Genomic DNA, 19,829 nt, shown 5'->3' on the forward strand with positions numbered 1-19,829 from the left:
TTTTCAGTTATCACTGTATTTATCTCTCTCTCTCTGCTATTTATATTTTATAGCAGGTTGTTCAAATGAAGCCTGACCATCGCTAATAGAAGGAAGGACTTACTGCTTAATACGAGAATCATTTCATAAGTCATGGTAAGTATGTTATACCTTCCGAATAATCGAAAATGTTATTAGTTCAATATATACGATTGAAAACCTGTTGTACACTGTACGAGATGCCATAGCCTGATTGCATCTGTGTGCATTGGTAACTAGTTGACGGCACCAGTGTTGCCAAGTGGACGGAAATTCCGTCAAAACTGACGGAATTTCAACGTAGCAGACGGGAAAAGAATGGCTTTGACGGGTGACGGATTTTTGGCGGAAATTACAATTTTCATCCTCTTTTGATTTTTTTAGCTGCTGTCATTTTAATTGTTTAATTTTTGGGGGATTTTACTTTTTCTTTGAACAGCCCTTCCTGTGCCATATCATGTTAAAGGATCGCCTGTTTCAGATTTCCTCGTAATCAAGTCAGAAGTTGACGAATTATTATTCTAATCAAGATTGGTAAGTTGTGTTAAAATTTCCTTTTTATTTGCATATATACGTAGATATATTGAGTGGGTCTATATTTTTATTTTGACGGATTCTGACGGATTTCCAGGTCTTAGACTGACGGGAATACAATTTTGTGATGGCAACACTGGACAGCACACGTGAAAGTTAGTATGGTAGAGGCTGTGCTCCTAGATGGATGTAAGTAAAGTTGAACATCAGTAATGTGTGAGAATCCCAGTTCTTCGTGGCAGAACTGCTCGTCATTGTCATTCTGATCTACGAGAAGCATTGGGTGATAGTGCATTGCCTCCTGTCAGGAACCTCTTGCAGCTGTGGGGTGGGCGATTTTAGAACATCCTTCCTACTCGCCTGATCTCAATCCATGTGACTTTGATCTCATTCCGCAATAATTGAAGAAGCCGCTGCGTGGAAAGCGGTTTGCAAACAGGGAGGACATCTTAAGAGCGTTTCGACGAGAGGTGGTACACATAGACGAATTGCACATAGCCGATGGTATTCAACGTCTGCATCATCGTTGGCAAAGGTGTGTGGAAGCCTTGCGGGATTATTTTGAAGGGTGTTAGCTGCGAGTAATGTACTTTCCTTTTTTGTGCATAATAAAACAATGATTTCCATTTACGCATCTTTTAATTTCCCTTACTCATTGGCTCCTGTACCCGGATCCAATTTGGTACTAGCATTGTGAAGCACATTCCAGTGACCTTCAATTTCTATTCCTGAGCTTCATTGGCTGATATAATATAGTTGTCATAACTTACGAAATGACCCTCGTATTTGCCACGGTTGTTAACACATTTCTCCCACTGTGACATCAGGTGACGGATACCGATTTCATAGAATCCCTGTGGTCTGGAGGTGAACCAATATTACCAGAATTTTGCACCGCTTCGTCGGATGAAAATGTGATTACCTTCAGGCTTTTCCTAAAAATTTTCAATTATCCAAACGTAAGGAAATCGCATGGAGATAAGTCTGGGCTGTAAGGGAGATGTGGTAGTGTTTCCAAGCGAAAACTTTGCAACTCGTCTTAGTTGATCTGGCAGTGTAAGCTCGATCATTGTCATGGAGTGAAATCACTCTTTTTGTCAAAAGGCCTGGGCGTTCATTCTTGCAGACGAAACGTATGGTAGCAACAGCTCCAACAGACCACGGCCCTTTAGCCCGGATGACATCGTTCCCTATGACGCCGGCCGTGAAAGGCTACATTCCAAGGCTAACAGAGAGAAATCAACTCCCAAGATTTTGTTCTTGCAATGGAATCTTAATAGAAAATTAAAACATAAAAACAAAATTTCAACTTTAAAATCTGTATCCTATCAACAATATTTTTTATTAAAGGCATTTAATAAACCATTATTATTATTATTATTATTATTATTATTATTATTATTATTATTATTATTATTAAAACGAGAAGATAATCTCTGAATTTCTATTATAGAAATGAGCAGTTTACACTGAACTGTAGAAACGACAAAAATAATTCAATTCTTAACTATCTATCCCAAGAAGTTTTTAATTTAAAAGCAACAAAACTTTTTGTCATAAGTTGTGCTTTTAGAACGAGACAGTCTCCAGTACGTGGTTAGAAAAAGCGTTAGAAGAAAATTGATCGCCAAGCTAAATAAATTGCTTGAAAGCTATGGTGTTATGTAATGTTATGCCTCATGCATTTTGATTGCCAGTGTGTTTGATCGTTCACTTGTTTACTCTGAACCTTCATATGAGAGGGTATTGTTACGCACAGCTGTCATTTTTGTTTTGAGAAACGCATGCATGTTGAAGACAGTTGGACCGTTTATTTTAATTTATGCACACAGAGTGTCAACATTCAATAAAGATAAACATTCTTTCCTTGTCAAGTGTTTTCATGGAGCATGACACTGCAGAACTGTGGTTGTGCGCTCGCTGGTTACTGAAGCGAGACGCCGGCAAATAAGAGTCCAATTTGCCTGGCAAAAACACATACCCTTAAGCAAGGGCGGAGAAGCATTCAGAAATCAATTTATTTTCTAGTTTACGGCTTGGGACACAATTCAGCTTTATCGGTAAACTCTGCGGGTACAGTCAAGGACTTAAGAAAGTTTGTACTTGTTCGTAAAGAGAGGTTATCGCCTGATTTAATGAATAAAGAAGATCAGATATTAAAAACTAATATAGTATATTTTGATAGTATGCCGCCACGATGGTCCAGTGGGTAGAGCAGGCATTTGCAACCGCTGGCTCTGTGACGTCACACGTCTCTGCTCTCGAACTCCTAGAGAGGGGAAGCAAAGGTAAAATGGCAGGTACGGGGAGTAGCTGTGGAAGGGATGGAGATGTTTAAATAGCGGAGACACAACATTACGCTCCCTCACGTGCTCTTTCAGCTCTGCTCCGAGAGGGAGAAACGCGCTCCGACGTCAGAAGTTGGCCAGTTGGAAGTAACTGGGCTAAAGCTCAGTGCGGATGCAAAGACTACACTCCTATTTCGCACTCTGGGCAATGACTCTGTGGGTAAATTGGTCTACACAACTGGCATCATATGGGTGAATGACGAACAGTCAAGTACCCACCATTAATAAAAAAAAAAATGATTGTACTTTTCTTATTTTGTCCCCTGTTATGTATTTACCTTAAGCAGTAGTCTTTCGCCACTTTGACCATAAGAACAAGGAATCCTGGTAATTGTGAGTTTATGGTTTGAAAATCCTCAGTGAAGACCTTTGTTTGGTGCCGTCTTAAGCTGTGGTATATTTGTACGTGAATATCAAGTAATTCAAACTTCTCAAAATAATTTAGAATAGATTAAGTCAAGAGGTTAATTTCGTAAAGATCCGTGATGGTAGTGACTGTGAGAACTACTACTACTACTACTACTACTACTACTACTACTACTACTACTACTACTACTACTGCTGCCAATACCACTACTACACTATTAGGGTACAGCTACTGCTACTATCACTATTACCACTGCTACTACTTACTACTGTTATACTGTTGCTACTATATAGCTACTACTATTACTACTGTTGCTACTGCCCCTTCTACTGCTGCTACCAATATCACTACTGCTTAAAAATAATGGAGATAATTATTACAGTTGTCTTTAAGATACGACACGCGGTAGAACATCTACACCGTAGTCGTGGTACAACCACTGAAGATGGGGGAGCATAGCCCCCGAAACATGTATGGTTTATAACCAGTTTTATTATTTTATTTATTTTATCAATAAATAGTGTTCAGACAACTGTAATAATTATCTCCATTATTTTTAATCTTCACTTATGAACACTGTTGTATTTTGACCTTTTAAGTATTTAATCACTACTGCTATTACTACTACACTATTAGGCTACTGCTAATATTACCACTGCTACTCCTGCTTTTAGTAGGTTATTTTACGACACTTTCTCAACATCTTAGGTCTGAATGAGATGGTGGTAATGCCGGTAAAATGAGTCTGGGGTCCAGCACCTAAATTTACCCAGCATTTGCTCATATTGGGTTGAGGGAAAACCCCAGAAAAAACCTCAACTAGGTAACTTTCCCCGACCGGAATCGAACCTGGGCCACCTGGTTTTGCGGTCAGACGCGCTAACCGTTACTCCGCAGGTGTGGACTCTACTACTGTTGCTACTACTATTACTGCCACTACTACTGTTGCTGCTATACAGCTACTACTGCTCCTACTACTATTACTACTGCTGTTACTGCCTCTCCCACTGCTACTACTACCACTACTACTGCTACTACTATACTACGAATATTACTGCTACTGCCAATATTACCACTGCTACTACTGTTGCCACTGCTGTATTGCTGTACTGTTGCTACTACTACTACTACTACTACTAGCTACTATTACTATTGTTACTACTATTACTGTCACTACTACTGTTGCTACTATACAGCTACTACTACTCCTACTACTATTACTACTGCTATTACTGCCTCTCCCACTGCTACTACTACCACTACTACTGCTACTACTATACTACGAGTATTACTGCTACTGCCAGTATTACCACTGCTACTACTGTTGCTACTACTACTACTATTGTTACTACTACTACTGCTGATGCTCATATTATTACTACTGCGCTTCCACTAGATGTATTGCTGTTAGTACTATTGCTGCTACTACTATTACCATAACTATAGTGCTGAAGATTATGGTGACGAATAGGCCTATTCTGTCGGTAAATTTATGGAAAAGAGAATGGGGCTTGGGTTGAGTCAGGATGGCCCACTTATCAGCATCAGATTCATGATTACCAATCTGGACACCTGTCGGACTGGAAAAATTATCGCATTTATAGGTCACAATGGAGCACTGTAAGCCGATGTGCATGGATCCATCTCTGTTCCGGCCGTCGAAAAGCCAGCCAACAAGCCAGCTAAATTGTGACAACTGTACTTACATACTTAGTTCTTTAATTTTGTTCCATAAGTACATATAATATGATGTGAGATTGGGAAAGAGATTTAATATTTGCCATTGTCCTTTGATTTCATACCTGTTGTCAGTGTTTCATTTTCTTTTCTGAAACAAAGCTGCTACTTTTTGTTTCATTTACTTACAAATTTGTATACTATAGTCTTGTGAGAATGACGGTATCGGAGAATTTGCTATGAATTTTTTTGTGTTCCTCAATTGCTTAACTTGTATCGTACCCATGACATGTTATGATCACAAACAGTAACGGATTGTTGACAGCTGTTGAACCTTTTTCTCGTTTTGGGATAATGTGAAACGTTTTCTCAGCTTGAGGAGCGTCACTTGACATTATGCCGATTTTATGATTTATAATATGTAGTCGCGTCTAGCAATGAAGCCATTAACGATTATGTCGATTTTATTAAAGGTATGATATACCTTGGTATGTAGATACTGTATGTTTTATTACTTAAAGGAATGTTAGATCTTTTGTGAGAGAAGCAAAGAGCGTTGCCAATACGCAGTCTGCTTGCATGCTGAAGTGTAGCTTAAAAATGGCAATGTGGGAAACAAATAAGATAAATTATTATGCGACTAAGGACGAGTCGTATCTTCAGCACTTCGCTGCTGTCTGTTTTTTTATGATCAGTTTGTGGTTACATTACAGACTTGCTAACTTTCCTGCGTAATGCTCGAGACACCAGCTCACGACTTCTGCTCTTCTGCAATGATAAGAGTGGCCTATTCTTCTGGTTTTAATACTTTTAATATTATGATTTTGTCCTATTGCTGCTATTATTATTATTATTATTATTATTATTATTATTATTATTATTATTATTATTATTATTATTAATTATTATTATTGTTATTAAACAATATAGGCCTATTCTCTACAAAATAACTCTCTCGCACTTAATCTCTCTTAGGTTGGTAGATCTGACGTCACATACGCTCTGTGATAGTCACAAATGACGACGTAAGACATTTGTTTAGTATTTCGCTGATACTAATGGAGGCTTGGTCGCATAATAAAGTAAAACATATACTTATAATTAAATAAAAATAAGGCAATGAATTCATTAAAACATAAAACAAGAAATATATTAACAGAGTTGCAAATAAAGTAGAACAAGAAATAAGTAAACGAATGAACGTAGATAAATACATTCCATACTTAATTTTTTTTTAATGAAGGAGAGATTATTTCTATATCCCATTTGAGAACGAACCAGAGTCTCCTGGATGCTTATAAACGAGCTTTATTGCTCATATTTTGCCTGTACTTGGTAATAATCAAGAAAGACAGGTCGAGTCGTTCGCCCACGCCCGTCAAGCAAGGTTCGTGTTCTCCACGCGCATTCAAGTCTCCGAACTCACTTCACTCGATGACGGCCAGTCACAACAGTATCACCCCAGTGACAGCTCACACTCAGTCACTGCCCCCTGCTAATAGTGATGCCAACGGAAGATATGTTGATGCTGTTTGGAATGACGGCAATAGCCAGGCGATGTCACTCAGGGCGAAGGAAGCGTGGGCTTCTAGCAGTCACGTGGCTCTCTGGAATTTCATTCCATGTGTTGCTATCTCGTAATGGAATTAGTAATGCAGTAATGAAAATAATATAACATTACTTAAGAAATGAAAGCATAAGAAATTATAAATTAATCATGATGTCATTGTTGGTGGTCCAGATGTTACTGTACTTGCCATTAGGGCTGAATTTCGTGGCTTTAAACCTAATAGAGGTCGATATAATACGAGTACTTTTAAGAGTGATGAAAATCCCTAGTATGACATCTTTGGGAAGCGTAGTAGGCCTGAGGGGTTCCCTTGTTGTAAACTTGCGCGTACAAGAACTTTATTCCTGAATGGCAGGTCTCTCGAAAGAATTTACCCACTAATTTGAAGTTAGTCCAATGGACCCGTTTGAGTGAGCTAAGTATGAGTTCTTTTGTTCCACTCTCCAACAGTAATTCACATCATCATCAACATCACGATCGCCACCGGTGTAGCTCAGTCGACTAAGGCGCTTGCCTGCCGATCCAGAGTTGCACTCGGGCTCGGGTTCGATTCCCGTTTGTGCTGATTACCTGGTTGGGTTTTTTCCTAGGTTTTCCCCAATCGTAAGGCAAATGTCAGGTAATCTATGGCGAATCCTTGGCTTCATCTCGCTATCACTAATTTCATCGACGCTAAATAACCTCGCAGTTGATACAGCGTCGTTAAATAACCAAGTAACAAAAAACATCACGATCAAAATCAGATCGCCTTTGTAGCTCAGTTGGCAGAGCGGTGACTAATGACTGCCGCAGATCCGAGTTCAAATCTCGGCGATGGCGAAGTTGCAATTATAGTGGACAAAACCAAGCTCAGGTTTGTGACGATTTTTTTTCAACTCTCCCGTTTTTCCACCTCCACAGTTCCTATTCCATTTGTATCCTCATCTCGAAAAATATAGTATCTCATGTGTTTGCGTGACACCGAATTGGCAGTCCGCCGTGATGAGTGTTTCTCGCTTTTCGTCCAAGGATTGTTAAGTGGGTTCTATACGGCTTATAGAACTGCAAAAGAGGCATCGGGGTCATGGCCCTCTAGGATCTCATTTCTGACGGAGACATGAGAACTGATATAGATCTGTGAGATAAGGCAGACCACGTGTAGGCTACTTGATGAAGAGGAATGGGTAGTGTGGAGGACAGTGGACAGCACAGTCGGTACTCAACGCATTCCATCACGATTGCACAGAAAGACTATTTAGACTGAAGTGCTTAAGGATACTCTATGTAGCGCCCGATAACCGCTTCAATATTTCTACGATCATGACCAAAAATTGAGCTGTTTTCGCAGCCATCATTTATTGTAATTTTTACAGCGTTATAATAGATTATTTAGGAATATTTTAAGATGTGAAATATGAAGTTTAGATGCATATACAGAATGTTTCAGTAAAATTAACCAGGACATAGGGGATGCTCTACTGAACATTTTGAGATAGAGAACTTGTGCTCTGCAAAACTAACCTATGGAAATATGGGGTAGAGTCTGAAGGCTAGGCAATCCATGATGCACTTTCGGTTATCTATCCTCCACAAGGTGGCTCTAGCTTATCCTATTTACATTGTTACATGACAGAACATGCTATGAATCAAGAACAGGGCCTTTCATACCATTGAAGAGTTGAACAGTACGATATCGCAGTATCGGTACATCTGGATGATATATTTCCTGGTCGCTGGATTGGAAGGAGAGGCCCTATTTCATGGCCTGCGAGATCACCCGACCTGAACCCACTCGTTTTCTTACGGTGATATATAAAATCACTTGGGTACAGTAAGAGACCCTAGCGGTCACGGATATGGAATTAGTTGTCAGGACTGTAGTACCCTGCGATGTAATTCTAAACACGCCAGGAATATTTGAAAGAGTGTGGCAGAATCTCGTACACCGATGTTATACTTGCATTGAGATTGGCGGCCCTCATTTTCAGCAACTTTTGTGAGGTATAAAATGATAGGTTAACTCAGGTTCGTCAATGATATGGTAATATATAGTAATAACTGTAAATAATGTCAACACTAAATTTAAATAAATATATGTAAAAATTAGCTGGAAATAATCCAGAATGCAGTAATAGTGATAGACATATTTAAGCCCATTTCTCTTTAAGCTGGCTTCTCTGATTCTAGGTTCTCTATTTAAAATGTTCAGTAGGGCATCCCCTATGCCCTTTTTAATTTTTACACGCTTTTACTGAAACGCGCTTCTAGTCTCTATTACCTAACTTACTAAATGAAGTCGGCCTGGGTGACGAGTTGGTACTGTACTGGCCTTCTGTGCCCGAGGTTGCGGGTTCGATCCCGGCTCAGGTCGATGGCATTTAAATGTGCTTAAATGCAATAGGCTCATGTCAGTAAATTTACTGGCATGTAAAAGAACTCCTGCGGGACAAAATTCCGGCACGCCGGCGACGCTGATATAACCTCGGCAGTTCGAGCGTAGTTTAATAAAACATAACATTTTACTAAATGAAAAATAATATTTTTAAATTTGGGTGTATGAATATTAGGGCACACACCCAAAACATGAATTATCCAAGCAGCTTTAGTCTGTGATTACTTACGTGAGAAATAGTTTTATTTCATTAACAAAACCACTCTTATTAAAATTCATAATTTCTATAAAAATACTTCAAATTCTTACATAAGTATTATAATAAAAGTTTACTTTTAACGTACTAGATTTCAGAAAGTCTACTCAGAATTTCATTTTTCTATTTTTTTAAATGTCTGCACTATATTCAAATTTAAGAGTCTTTTTTAAGTTATGTAATAGTGAGTAGTGAGTAATGAAAAAAGTATGAATCTGTAAGTCATGTTTCACACTATATAGTTTTAAACATAAGGATTTCTAACAGATTTTTCCCATATGTTCACACATACAAGTCCCCATAATTTCATCTCAGTCTGCTCCTTTTATCTTCTTATATTTTTTCTTTCACTTCGTCTTCTACTTCCTCTGTTGTTACATATATGTTCCTCTCTTTCTTTTAGTTCTCGTTATGGTTACTCTGGTCATTCTTCAGGATCATTTTCTTCTGATTCTTGTTATTCGTTTAATCTGGTTAAATAGTTTTGCTATTCAGCTCTTTCTTCTCGTTTACATTCCTATAGGCCTATGCTTTCAGCAAACACTATTACTTTTCCATGTTCTTGTCTTTCACTCCTTCAGCTCGAATTTAAATAAAATACATAATGGTATTAAGAGAGCTATATCTGAAGCTTTATTTACATTCCTTCTCCGAGGACACAAATGTATGTCTGTAACGAAAATGGCATCCGTCCCGTAGATAAAATGAAGTAAGATGCAGTGTGCATGCGTGTACGCTCCTCAAATAAGCTGTAACTACTCTGTCTCGCTGTTATTTTTTTTAGAGAATTATGAATTATTCAAATGAGCAAAACAAAGTAGCGTCGGGCAATTGCTTCCAATTTTGTATTCCGCTTTAATTGGGTAAAGTGTCGAGGCTCTCGGTTTATGATACAATAAATATCAAGAACTGCGCGAGGTAATGGCAGTGGATTCCACTGGCCACCGTCACGGAAGCAGGCGCCTTGGGAACGTTGGTAGTGATGAGCAGATGAATAGATGATAATGTCGATAGCAATAAATTGTTTCACTCATTTTTACACCTTCCTCTAGTTGGTAGATTTCTTACAGTACAAAGTTAACGGATTTTTTTTTCAACAGTAATCTCTAGAGAAAATCAAAACTCGAATGGATTTTAATTGACTATTACATGATTAGAAGAAAGTATATAAAGATTAGAGGAAATAAAGTACTCTAATACAATAAACTGTTAATTGACTTACTAAAATTCTATTTCACTAATGTTAGCTTCACCAAAACGTTTGAACGGAGTCGTCATTTTCAGTTCACTGTCTATGCGGTAAACAAATGACGATTGCAAACATATTTTATAGTAGACCTACCGTAAAGAATTTGCAGTTTGAAATGTTGACAAACAAAGAAACAAATGGTAGGGAGATAATAAAATCAGGAGAAAGTATATAAAGATTAGAAGAAATAAAGTACTCTAATACAATAAAATATATATTAATTTACTTACTAAAATTCTATTTTACTAATGTTCTCTTCACCAAAACGTTTAAACGGAGCCACCATTTTCAGTCGACATCTGTGCGGGAAACAAATGACAATCGCAAAACATATTTTATAGTACCGTAAAGAATTTGCAGTTTGAAATGTTAGCAAACAAAGAAACAAATGCTAGGGAAGTGGTAAAATTGTAAGATAAACAGCCATGATTGGTTGAAAGACGTCCTTTCGTACCGTTTTATTGGTAAAAAGTAGTATGACGTAATAAAAGTGTAATAGTCTGCTTAAAATTCAGTATCTCCAAAAATATTTAAAGTTCAGTAGAAATCTTCTGTGTTACAAATTTGTAGGCTATTTCTTGAATTATATTCTGGCCGGTACAAATATTTTGACTATTGATACTTTCATGTACAGTCCACACAAACATCACTTGGGTTCTGATAGTCTGGTAATGCGGAGGAGTCTGCTTCTGAGATAGGCCTAGAGATACCGCGAAGGGGGGGATTAATTGTATTCAGAGATAGAATGGCAGATGTTGATGGTAACTAGCTAAATAAAATTTAAGTTTAATATGAGCAGGAAATAACCAGTTCATGTTGCCTGAAGTCCTCAAGAATTATGTTCCTTCCTTTTATTTTCCTTAAACCTTTCGAAGGAAGTCATGGAAAGAATTAACTTTATTTGCTATATTTCAAGACAAACGATGTTAAAGTAACTGAAATGAAGCAATTTAAATCTTGTGTCATTAAGTTAAATCCTAATCTGTACTGACTGAAACAGTATTCACATTTTATATCATTTTTGACTGTCAATGGACTCTTGTGCAAGCCTCTAAGACTGTGAGTTATTAAACATTACAATATTTAAATTTTATTTTATTTATATTTTCGTGTACCTGTCTTCAACCTGGTTGGGTGGAAGAGGACTGGTGACATTAACTTTGCCAAGGAAAATAAAACTATTATTATTATTACTATTATTATTATTATTATTATTATTATTATTATTATTATTATTATTATTACATTTAGGTTACATTTTTCTGAGAAATTATTATTCTGTGTATCGTTTTGTAATTTTTAAGAATATAAATTAGTGTTAGAAACAACATTTTTCGTAATGCAAGTAATATAGTAGATAAAGTCATAATACAGTATGGTCCACACCTGTGGAGTAACGGTCAGCGCGTCTGGCCGCGAAACCAGGTGGCCCGGTCGGAGCAAGTTGCCCGTTGAGGTTTTTTCCTCGGTTTTCCCTCAACCCAATATGAGCAAACGCTGGGTAACTTTCGGTCCTGGACCCCGGACTCATTTCACCGACATTATCACCTTCATTTCATTCAGACACTAAATAGCCTGAGATGTTGATACAGCGTCGTAAAATAACCCAGTAAAATAATAATACAGTATGTAAATATTTATATATATTTAATTTGAAAAAAAGTGTACGCATATTAATATGTTTTATGTGTTGACTAGATTTTCATTATTTCTGCAACATTTTATATAAAGAAGCTTTTAACTGCAGTAATCTTTCACCGTCAAAATTCAACGTGGGCAAGAAATGGCCTACAATTTTTTTCAGGGGCCCTTTATCAAGAACAAGGTTATTTTACGTGCCCTAAATCGACGGTATGGGATGCACAGATTTGTTTACTTCCCGGAGAAAACCATGGTAACGATTGTATCGTCATCCGCTGGGTCTGAACTCTTAAACATCGAATCCTACAAATGGCATGACAATAAACTACCAAGAATGACTGCATATTATGATAGATATGTATTCTTTTATCTCGATCTGAAACTTCAGGAATCTTAGTTCAGAATATTCATATATTCTTGTACCTAGCTTCTAATTTTTAAGTAGGCCATATAACTATTTTGCGCAACTACTAAATGTACATAGGCCAAATAGAAATGATCGGGACGAAATTGAAATACAAACTGCTGAGTCATTTATACCCGAACCCACGCTTTTAGAAGTCGAAATTGCGATAGAAAATCTGAAAAAGTACAAGTCTCCAGGTATCGATCAAATTCCAGCAGAATTAATACAAGAAGGTGGAAGTGCATTATATAGCGAAATTTATAAACTTGTACTTGCTATTTGGGAAAAGGAAATTGTACCAGGACAATGGAAGGAGTCCATAATTGTACCTATTTTTAAAAAGGGGGACAAAACCAACTGTGGTAACTTTCGAGGAATATCACTTTTGTTGACGTCGTACAAAATTTTGTCCAATATCCTTTTGAGAAGATTAACTCCGTACGTAGATGAAATTATTGGGGATCATCAGTGCGGTTTTCGGCGTAATAGATCGACTATTGATCAGATTTTTTGCATTCGACAGATAATGGAGAAAAAATGGGAGTATAAGGGTACAGTACATCAGTTATTCATAGACTTCAAAAAGGCATATGACTCGGTTAAGAGGGAAGTATTATATGATATTCTTATTGAATTTGTTATTCCCAAGAAACTAGTTCGATTAATTAAAATGTGTCTCAGTGAAACATACAGCAGAGTCCGTATAGGTCAGTTTCTATCTGATGCTTTTCCAATTCACTGCGGGCTAAAGCAGGGAGATGCAATATCACCTTTACTTTTTAACTTCGCTTTAGAATATGCCATTAGGAAAGTTCAGGATAACAGGCAGGGTTTGGAATTGAACGGGTTACATCAGCTTCTTGTCTATGTGGATGACGTGAATATGTTAGGATAAAATACACAAACGATTAGGGAAAACACGGAAATTTTACTTGAAGCAAGTAAGCGATCGGTTTGGAAGTAAATCCCGAAAAGACAAAGTATATGATTATGTCTCGTGACCAGAATATTGTACGAAATGGAAATATAAAAATTGGAGATTTATCCTTCGAAGAGGTGGAAAAATTCAAATATCTTGGAGCAACAGTAACAAATATAAATGACACTCGGGAGGAAATTAAACGCAGAATAAATATGGGAAATGCGTGTTATTATTCGGTTGAGAAGCTCTTATCATCCAGTCTGCTGTCCAAAAATCTGAAAGTTAGAATTTATAAAACAGTTATATTACCGGTACCGGTTGTTCTGTATGGTTGTGAAACTTGGACTCTCACTCTGAGAGAGGAACATAGGTTAAGGGTGTTTGAGAATAAGGTGCTTAGGAAAATATTTGGGGCTAAGCGGGATGAAGTTACAGAATGGAGAAAGTTACACAACGCAGAACTGCACGCATTGTATTCTTCACCTGACATAATTAGGAACATTAAATCCAGACGTTTGAGATGGGCAGGGCATGTAGCACGTATGGGCGAATCCAGAAATGCATATAGAGTGTTAGTTAGGAGACCGGAGGGAAAAAGACCTTTAGGGAGGCCGAGACGTAGATGGGAGGATAATATTAAAATGGATTTGAGGGAGGTGGAATATGATGATAGAGACTGGATTAATCTTGCACAGGATAGGGACCGCTGGCGGGCTTATGTGAGGGCGGCAATGAACCTTCGGGTTCCTTAAAAGCCATTTGTAAGTAAGTAAGTAAGGCCATATAAGTATAAAATTATAATTTTGCAAACAAATATCCAAAAGCTCTGTCGCCTTACTAATTCAGTTGGTATAACGTTAGCTTAAATCGACCGAAGACTCTGTTTAAAATCTGGGTGATTGTGACGTTGTATTCGTGTTGTACAAAGCTAAGATTGTGAGTATTTTTCGGAGCTCTACCGTTTCTCCCTCGACATTCCACAAACACTTTCCACAATTTTTCTCTCATTATCTTCTGTGGACCTCTGAAAAAAGAACTAGGGAAGATACTAGTGAAGTTCTTTGTGTGGAGTATTGCATTGTTTGGAGGCAGAAGTATGGACATTACGACAAAGTGAAGAGAAACGACTAGAAACATTTGAAATATGGAAATGGAGAGGAATGGAGTGTGTGAAATGGACAGACAGAATAAGGAATAAAACTGTGCTGGAAAGAATGGCTGAAGAAAGAATAATGCTGAAAATGATCAAGAAGAGAAAAATGAATTGACTGGGTCACTGGCTTAGAAGAAACTGCGTACTGAAGGATGTATTGGAAGAAATGGTGAACGGATGGAAAGTTCAGAGCAGAAGAAGATATCAGATTATAGACAACATTAAGATACATGGATCGTAGACTAAGAGGAAGGCGGAAAATAGGAAATACTGGAGAATACTTGGTTTCCAGTGAAATACCTGTCCTTGTGCAAACATTATGAATTAGCCTAATTAATAAATATCTTCGTCTCGAAAAACAGGCTAGGCCTATTCCCTGTGTTTGAATGACACCGAATCGATTACGTTAAAACTTGGCCAACTCTCACGTTCCCGTTCCCAGGCTCCGGCAAGCTTCTCGTTAATTGTGAATGCTCACATTTAAATACACTTATTTGAACAATTTTCCTGTTCTTGTTCTCGTTGTCGTTTCCATTCCCGGTTTATTTTGAACTAGCCTTAATTTTAGCTCGTAAGCGAAGAATACTAACTAGCTTCTTCTTCAAATATCGTGTTGCAACCGCGCTTGCTTTCTTCCAGCTCTCGTGTTCCGATATGCTTTATTGGCTCAAACCAAGACAGGTGCTACAACCTACCACTGGCTAAAACATCAGTGAACTAAGAGTATACTTCTAATCTAACGCTCTTCTAACGATTCTTCTCTGTGCATTGTGGATATGTTACAGATTTGATACCTCACATAAATATTTACTGTAATTACATTATATATAAATAATATATTATAGGGCCTACCTTCTGAAGCACTATTTTTTACATCTGGGTACTCTAATTCAGACAAAAAATAACATAATTTTGATTTTATACCATTAAGTACGAGAAAAATTCGTACCGGCACCGGGAATCGAACCCAGGACCTCTCAGCTGTGCGCGCTGAGTGCTCTCTAACCAACTGAGCTATGCCGGGACCCGATTCACGACGCCGGCCGAACTCCTCTCGTAGTATCGTGTTACGGCCTTGATTGTTTTGCTGGAAATTGGATTCGTACATGTTGGATTTGTAGTTGGACAATGCGTCACTTGAGCTGAAGTCAATAAGTCGTATTTTTGTGTTACCATCATGTGTTGCCACGTTTAATCCTTGAGTGCCGTTCTTTGTAAGGTTTACAGTTATAGGACTGCAAGAAATACGGCGCCGAGCCACTACATTCAGGAATAATATGTGTTGTCAGGGAGATCGGGATGAGGTCAGCTGGATAAATGTGATAGCCCTTCCTGTCCATTAATATCGGACGATTTCCAGAACAGGTTAGAGGCAATCGGCGGGCGGTCAAGGGGGTCTGGCCGGTCCCACGCTGAGGTTTGCCCAGGAAGAGGGCAGCCCCACTTATGACGTAATTGATGGGCGCTAAACTAAATTAGCTGTCATTACGTCGTTTACTCCGATTTGAGCGAGGTGTGCGGTCCAAGAATATGCGGGGTTTTACTCAAGAAGCTACCATACCATTTCTGTCTTCATGGTAACACTGTTGTCTGGGGCTTTCATTCGTGATTGCATGCCTATATGGAGTTCTCAAATTTCTTTTCTATGGAACAGTTTTAACAAAGGTGACAGATGGTGTTAAAATTATGATTATTTCCGTGATTTAGGCTGTCATTTTTCTGTTACGTCTTCTTCAAGACCTTTCTAGCCTATTGATCTTAAATGTGGAAGTTCCTTTGCAGTTACATGTCGATGTTCTTGGGTAATCGTTTGCCTTGCATTCTCGATACGAGAGATCTGCTAACCTGGAGTAATATTTTACACGTTCACCGCTGAGTAGTAACGGATAGCATGTCTTACCGTGGAACGAGTGGGCCCGGGTTGAAATTCTGGTTGGGATAAGTTACCTGGTTGAGGTTTTTCAACTAATTGAAGCAGAATTGCGGGATAACTTTCGGCGTTCGACCTCGGAAACTCATTTCGTCTCACAATTACACTTCCCTTCTTGCATCATTATCTCCGTTTCTTCCCCATGTTCCGGACTTGTTCCGATATACAGTCGGCTGCGGGCCGCCACCAAACTTGAACTCCGTGGTATGTGGTCATTAGTTGTTGGTGGTAGTGCTATGTGACGTGGGCTCATGGTAGCTCGTGGGACCGGGGTTGTGGGACTGCAGTGATACCTATGCGGAAAGCTAGAAGGGTATGTAGACTGTAGGGGACTTAGGAGGCGGTCCGCAGGTGAATCTGTAGCGCAGGGGTCCTTAGGGCATGCACACCATTACATTCCGGGTAGTGCATTGTGACCACCCAAGCGACCAACGTACGAAGACAGTCCCCAGCCCATGCCTCTCCCCTCGAGGGGAATAATAGATGGGGCTGATGGAAGGATACTCTAGTCTATTCATTCGAAAGTAAGACCTCCTTTTTGCCAGATGTGTTTCAAAATTTTGGAGAGACTTATATTTTTATCGGAATATAAAACGAGTGTATAGGAGCATACAAATGCAAATTGATAAGAAGAAGTGTGATTATAATTATTATCCACAGAACAACCTTCTATTCATCATCTTTCAGGATATTGATTCCACTCTTCTGGAATTTTCTCCCTGACCATGTCAGAGACTGTCGGACAATATCAAAATTCAAATTTAAATTAAAGATTCACATTCTAGTTCAGTGTGAAGTGCACAGATAGAATAAGAAATGAAGCTGTGTTGGAAAGAGTGGGTGGAGAAATAATGATACTGAAACTGATCAGGAAGAGGAAAAGGAATTGGTTGGGCCACTGGCTGAGAAGAAACTGCCTAATGAAGGATGCAATGGAAGGAATGGTGAACGGGAGAAGAGTTGGGGTGGAAGAAGATATCAGATGATAGACGACATTAAGATACATGGATCATATGAGGAAACGAAAATGAAGGCAGAAAATAGGAAAGATTGGAGAAAGCTGGGTTTGGAGTGAAAGGCCTGCCTTGGGCAGAACACTAAACGAATGAATTCTAGTTCATAGAATAGCTTGTTAAACACCTGTCAGGTTGCACAACTTCGGGTTAACCCATAACATATAATAAATATTGTAACTATGCTGTTATCAGTTTTATCCTTAATATGTAATGCATTTATTATTATTATTATTATTATTATTATTATTATTATTATTATTATTATTATTATTATCACTATCATCATTGCTATTACTGTTATTTCAACTATCTTTTTTTCTTGTATTAGCTTAATAAGTGCTCTTTAGTGTTCTTTGACCCTGTTGACTTTCTATAGAGGTTCAATTTAATTTGTATTATTTTTGTCAGTGTTTCTATTTTTGTATTTATGTGTGCTATTTGGTAGGATGGAAGGGAAGTCTTATGGCCTTAATTCTGTCAGATTAAATAAATAAAGAATTAAATAAATAAATAAATAAATAAATAAATAAATAAGTAAATAAATTAATAAATTAATTAATTAATTTTACGGAGTTATAAAGGATGATTTAAGAATATTTTAAGGAATGAGATATATTCCTGACTTTCTGGTGCATAGTTTTTTATTCAATATTATGTACCGTGTGAAAGAATATTTTTAAATTTGCATACTGTATATGATTAGTGCACACATCTCAAAAAATGATACGGTATAAGGAGCTTCATTTTTTGCTGGTAGTTGTTAATAGAATAATCTTTAAAATAGACCGCTGTAATGGTGTTTGATAGATTACGTTGAAAAAATGTTTCATTCAATTATAAAAAATTAACAGAGAATATCTTAATTATTAACCCCCGTGAAAATTAAAGATTAAAGTAATTAAGGAAGAGTAAAACATTAAAAAAAAGAATGCACACAATTCTACGGCCGTACTTCCAAATGTTCTTTTGGCGTTCGTGCTTCGCATAAGACAGATAAATATACGTGCAGTATACTTGCACCGATTTTTGGTTATCAGGCTGTATCCATTGAAGACGTACTTGAAAGATAAAAGCGATTGTGGGAAAGTGTAACACCCTTTTAAGTGCAAGCTGGAAGACTCTCAAAGTGTTTTTTACAATGTAACTAATTGCAAATGAAAGAGTGGAAAGGGAAAGGCGTAATGGAGGAGCTTGTATCGACTCTCGGCTTGCGTGACTGTCATTAATTAAAGCGTTATCAAGCGAGGGGCCGCGGTTGAAAGCCTTGCACTTCATTAAGCAAATCCGTAAGGAAATTGTATTAACACTTCCAAGCCCATCAAAGCCGCTTTCATTCTTTTCCTCTATTCTCTGGTTGTACAATGTTCTGTATGATGTTATGTACACAATTTGGTTACCAATTCCGACACAGAATCTGTTACATAGGTTATTTCATCCTGGTTATCAGGAAGGAGGCATCGAAGAAAAGGATGTGAAATTCAAATAAAGGGTGAAGTGATGACTACGGTAGGAATGTATTTTAAGATACAGCCAAGAAATTTCACAAAATTTGATTACGAGTTCCTGAAACATAAACTATTCACAACTGTTAAATAATGCGTCCTAATGTCAGAAACTGGAATCGTGGTCAAAGGCATCCTGCCAAAGACTCGAGTTACGGAATGCGCGCTGGTTCGAGTCCTCATGGGGGAAGAAATTTCTCATGAAATTTGGTCAGTATATGGGACCCAGCATCGTGATGCACTTGAGGAGCTACGATAGGTAGCGAAATGCGGTTGCGGAAGCTAGCTATAACCGTACGATACCTCCATTCTGGTTGGATGATCGTCCACCTCTGCTTCGGCATGTGGGCGTGAGGCCAGCAGCCGGCTGGTCGATCTGGGCCCTTCACGGGCTGTAGCACCAAGGATTATTATTAATGTCAGAAACTAGACTTGTAAGAAATGACCTAAAATTTAAGTAGAGAGTAAAGTCGCGGTTTTGATTGATTTTAAGATGTCATCAAGTCATTTTTCATTTTATTACCGGTTTTGGTGGGCTATGTAAATTTTTACAGTAGTTACTGTATCCTGATATCACAAATTACACGCCAAAGAAAAGACTATTATATTTAAGTAAAAAAAACAGTGTGACGGATTTTGTTTACTTCAAGATACAATGAAAAAACTAAACAAAAAAATGATTGCAGGTTCTTGATAATGATAATGATGATGGTGATAAAATAGGTAAATGATAGCGAAAACAATTAAGAGTACGCTATCGTGCGTCTTTGAAAGGATATTTATAATCTATGCGAGCTCCGAACCTTTTGGCTACTTGTCCCATTCCGTTTTTCACCTTTCTGTTGAAGGAACTTAAGAGAGTTTTAAAG

This window comes from Periplaneta americana, chromosome 9 (assembly GCF_040183065.1).
Source record: "Periplaneta americana isolate PAMFEO1 chromosome 9, P.americana_PAMFEO1_priV1, whole genome shotgun sequence".
Taxonomy (NCBI): Eukaryota; Metazoa; Arthropoda; class Insecta; order Blattodea; family Blattidae; genus Periplaneta; species Periplaneta americana.